This window comes from Chamaea fasciata, unplaced genomic scaffold (assembly GCF_029207755.1).
Source record: "Chamaea fasciata isolate MVZ Bird 193981 ecotype frontalis unplaced genomic scaffold, bChaFas1.0.hap1 SCAF_13, whole genome shotgun sequence".
Taxonomy (NCBI): Eukaryota; Metazoa; Chordata; class Aves; order Passeriformes; family Sylviidae; genus Chamaea; species Chamaea fasciata.
In genome coordinates, this window is record NW_027094098.1 from 19,855,493 (window position 1) to 19,860,544 (window position 5,052).

General features: G+C 47.2%; 1 long non-coding RNA gene across 2 annotated transcripts; it reads left to right on the forward strand.

Moving 5' to 3' along the window:
- The first annotated feature begins 661 nt into the window (after positions 1-661).
- Positions 662-4,098, forward strand: LOC136296462 (uncharacterized). Of its 2 annotated transcripts, XR_010722932.1 has the most exons (5): positions 662-743; positions 1,378-1,418; positions 1,837-1,866; positions 2,941-3,345; positions 3,970-4,098. It is a non-coding gene; the product is annotated as an uncharacterized lncRNA (long non-coding RNA). The 2 variants fall into 2 exon arrangements; XR_010722931.1 differs by lacking the exon at positions 3,970-4,098 and having other exon boundaries at positions 2,941-3,855.
- Positions 4,099-5,052: the final 954 nt, after the last annotated feature.

The following is a 5,052-nucleotide window of genomic DNA, read 5'->3' on the forward strand; positions in this document are numbered from 1 at the left end:
AGGCATTTCAGATGTTGACATCAGATCCTGAGCACTCACACCGGCAGCACCAGGAACGTTTCCTTTGGAATCAGCAGCGTTGGAGGAATTGAAGGTTGAGAGAGCAAAGCAAGCAGTGGAATTAATTTTTTTTTTTTTAATAAGAGGGAATGCAGGGTGAAAGAATTCTTCTGTTAACAGCCTTAGCAAAATTTCATTTGCTTGCAGTAGATTTTGCTGGGATAACCACTGCGGGTTCCTGCTTTTTTAGCAGGTATATTTATTTTCCTCAGTCTCTCAGTGAGAGAACAGTGACCCAAAACATCTGGATGCAAACAATTGTTTTCCTACAGAGCTCTCCTGGGAGCTTTTAAGGAGTGATCAGAGCCATTTGTGTTGCATTTTATAAACAAACAGCTGTGTGGGACACTTGGTTCCCGTGTTTGGTTGTGCCACGAGGAGAAAAAGGAACGTTTTGCTGTCAAGGACTGATTTCCTGGGCAGGTTTTACATTAACATGACAACACCGACAAACGCTGTCAGCTCACAGCTGCCTCTTTTCGGCAATTGTGCTCCAGGGGGAGGTTTGGGTGCTTGTCCCAAAATGTGCTGGGGAGTTTATTTTTAATAGAAATAGCTTATTTATGTGCTTGCTTTGTTTATCACTTTGTATTGTAGGGGACTGATACCCTTGAGTTGCCCCTGAACCAGCTGAACTCGGAGGAATTCCTGCTGAACTCGGAGGAATTCCTGACTGCAGCCAGGTGAGAGTTCTCCCGTCCCACATTTTCCTCCTCAGAAGCATCTCCCGGCAGCTTTTCCAGCTCTCCCTCCCGGGGTGGCTGCACGGAGGGGACAAAAGGGCTTTGCTGGGGCCAAACCTCAGCGTGGACACGTCCCTCCGAGCTGGCCTCTCCGCAGGGAGGTTTTTTTCCATCCCTGCCCAGCACAAAGAGCCTCCGGGAGGTTTTTTATTGCCCTTCAGAGGTGCAGTTTGTTTCCTGGGATGGTTATTTGCTGTTCAGCAGCAGCAGGGCTCCCTCTCCAATGAACCTGAGCTCCAGATTTGCCTTTTTCTCTCCCCACAGGCAGGTCCTGAGAGCCCCGGCTCCTCTCTGCCGGGGAAAGGTGGGGATGCAAAGCAGCCAGACAAGCCTCAGACTTATTAAAATTCCAGGAGAGGCCTTGGTGGAACGAGCTTTTGATCAGATACAATCTATTCTCAAGCTCAGTCTAATATCTCTGGATGGCAGCTTTTTCTTAAATCTTTGGGGGTTTTGGGTTGGTTTTTTTCCCCCCTCTTATTTTATCAGGCAGTTTTCTCATAAACTTTCTCCTTTCTCCCTGCAGGACCTTAAACACTGAGAGGTTTTTTTTATTTTTTTATTTTTTTTACAGGGATGGCTTTAAATGGGGAGCTGGGGGAGCAGCTGTGCCAGGTGAGGCTTTTTGGAAGCCAGAGGAGGAATTTTAACCCACCCCGGAGCTCTGTCCCTGCTGCCTCCAATGGATGCACCGACTGGATATCCCGGGGATGCAAAACCTTCCCGCCTCCCAGAGGTGTCCAAAAATTTGCTTTGTGGCTGTGCAGCTTCACCACGGCCGGCTGAAGTCCACAGGCTCAAAAGCAGGGCGTGATTTTGCCCGATATTTGAGTTTTATCCAACATTGCTGCCCGGTGGTGCTCCATCCAGCTGCTCCTCCCGATCCAAAGGTGCTGCTGGGCGCACGGACAAGGCGACATGTGGCTGCCATGGAAACTGCCTGAAATTAGGGAATCAATTAAAGCCGGAGGGGGAAAAAAAAAAAAAAGTGCTATCACTTCAGCAGGCTAAATGCTTTTCTGTATCTTTTCAGTCTGGGCAGCTCCTCCATTTTGGCTCGCAGGTAATTGAAGTTTTAATTTGTTACCGTGTATCAGGTTAATGAAAGCGGCTCTAAATGAACCTGAATTCCCCGGTGTCCCCCACAGCGAGTGTGTGAGCAGCTCCAGCTGCTCCGGGCCCTTCCTGTGTGCCTGAATTCCTGGAAAATTGAGCCTCCAGGGCCGGCTTTTGAAATGGACCTGGGAGAAAATGCTCATTATCAGGCGGGGAGAGGGACACCCAGGACCTGTTAATGGCTCAGTCACTCTGCAGAACCGTTTGGGATTAAAAAAAAAAATAAATAAAAGGAGTTTTCTATTTCTGCTGGTTTCAGAAAAGGCAGAATGTGCTCAGCAATGGCAATAATTGGCTGTGAGCGGGCAGCTTTTGCCTTCTGAGCTGTCTGGGTGTGGAACACAGGGAGGCCGGGCTGGGAGCAGCTCCCTGGTTGTCCTTTCTCAGGTTAATAAACCCACTGGGAGACATTCCCGGCTCCGAGTGCAGTTCTAATTTACTCCAGGAGCTCGAATGGTTAAAGGCCCTGCAGGGCACAGCCAGGTGTAATTGTGGCATACAAATCTTCGCCAAGAATTGCTCCCCGTTGGCTCCTTTGTTTGGCATTCAGAGTGGGATTTTCACCTGCCCAGGGAGATCAAGTCCCGCTGCAAATCAATGGGACTTGTACACTCCTAATGACTGGAAGCCCCTCAGAAATCCCATCCTCAGGGCTCTAAACCACGCTCTCATTTGCAGAAGTACTCGGCGTTACCTGGGCCTTTCTAACTCTGCTCCCTCAAAGGTGAGGAGGGCTCTGGGAGCTGTGCTTAGGGCACACCTTTGGGGAGCTTAAATTACGTTTTTTAAAACACTCGATAAAAACCTAGAGCGTGGAGATGAAGCTTTGTGTCATTGCCTCTTTGTCAAGGCCTCAGTTCCCTGTTTGATTTCCAGGCTTTAAATAAATCAGCGTGTTTGCCTGCCTTGCCCAATATCTAATTAAATACGGAGGTCGCAGATATGCTTGAACTGAACAATGAATACTCGATAGGCTTTCATTGACATCTGGGGTTATAATGAAATTATTTATTACTTCCAGATTAGAGGCGTTCGAAGAAGTGCCAGCGTTTGTGCTTGCTGTAAACTCCTTGTGTTTGCAACTCATATTTTTTTGTGCCAACACCTTCCCTCTTTGGTCAGAAACTGCTCCGTGAAGATGACGTTGCCCGTGTGAGACTTTCCTTTTTTGCCTGAACCTTTTTCGGGGAGAGCAATGCCTGGGGGAGTGGCTGAGCTTTAATCTCTCGCATTGCTGGTTCCAGTCGCTGAACTCAATCTGAGGCTCGAAATGCCACACTAAAAATAACATTTTGGGGCTGCCACAGCTCTTCTCTTGCCTATAGTTTTAACTTTGGCTGAGTTCCACGAACTTAATTTAACATCAGTATCTCGTCGGATATTTTTTTCAGGAGTGTTTTTCAATCGTTCCATACATTTACAAAAGGTGTGTAAATCATAAATGAAGTTCTTGCTGAGGTGATTATAGTGATGTGATAAATTTGGTCATAAATCCCAGTTTCTCCTGATGGCAATGAGATCCCCAGGGCAGAGGGTGGAACCAGAGGCTCTTTGAGGTCCCTTCCATCACAAGCCATTCTGTGCTTCTGAGAAGAAAAAAAAATACATCTAAACACTGATGGGGAAAGTGTTATTTGCAATATTTACTGGATAACTGACAAAAGAGATTAAGAAAAAGACCTTTTAAATTTAATTAAAATCCATATCAATTGTGGGATTTATTAGTGAAAAACCACCCTAGTCATATTTGCTTTGGGTTTCCCATGATCTGGCATGAAAATAATGTGCAATGTAAATGTTTATACCTTGGTGGAGCTCGTTAAGCCATTTAAAGTTAAGTAATGTTTGCCTGTTTCAAAACTTTAATTAGCATTTAACAAGAAAGCAACAGTCTAGCCAATTAGAGATTTAAGCAATAACACACACTCACTTCCATTTTCTAGCAATTAATTGATAAGTAGTTTACTGTGGGCTAATAATTAAAAGAGAAAACATTCTGAGCAAATTGAAGGCATTAATGCAAATGAGTTCTGCGTTTTCTTCCTTTCAGACTCACTGACCACAGTGTCTAATCTGCCGTGAACAGAGGGAGGCTGAATTATCCCAAACACATCCCCGGGCTGGCTCACCGAGCCTTCAGGAGACATCAGGAGCTTTGGGGGAGCTTTGATGGCTTTGCTGGGGGAGGAGTTGAGGGGCTGGAGTTGGGAATGTGGAGTGGAGGGATGGGAATGGGAATGGGAATGGGAATGGGAAAGGGGGTGGAAATGTCTCCCGGTTGGCATTGTGAGGCTCTGGGTCTGGCGTGGCAAAATAAACGGGATGGGAAGGACGGAGTGCCCAAAAATAGAACCTTAATGGTGATCTGATCACAGACGTGGTGACCACGTGGTTTTGGGAGGCAGCATCCAAAGGCCCGGGGGCGTGGACAAATTAACAATATATAAGGTTTAACTTAACAATATATAAGTTTTAATAACTTAACAATATATAGGGTTTAACTTAGCAGTATGTCAGGTTATCCGGGGGCAGGTGTCTAACCCCAAACAGGCAATAGGGGCATGACTTTACATGTCAAAGGTCCTGAGCCAACAGAGAGGCAGAACTGAAGACATGACCTGTTCTGGAATGATGTCATTAGCATGCTAATTTCCATATCCCGCCTCCCACGGTCTCAGGTTTGTGCTTTCTGCATGGGCTACCTGGGCTAAGGTGTTATCCATCTCAGCTAGATCGGCTGCCACAGGAATGGGCTCCTCTGGGGTCTGGCGTCAGGGCAGGGGGAAGAGATTGCGGTGCTGCTGGGGCTCTGCACTCACCTGGGTCATTCCCAGGGGGACATCTCACCTGAATCCAGGCAGTCGTGGTTCCAGGGAGCAGCAGGCCTGGCTCTCGCTCCTCCACCAAGAGCAGGAGCAATGGAATGTTTAACAAAGGAGGATCCGAGTTGGCAAAATCACTTGGTGCATTCTGGCCGTGGAAATTGCAGGCATTTTTCTCCGGAACACGGCGCTGATCACTGGGAATGGCTCCTCACAACCAGGAAATGTCCCTGGCTCCCGCACTCGAGGTGCAGCAATCTCCCTGGATGGAGGGAAAGGTCTCATTTTGTCTCGGAGTTCACCCATTTATG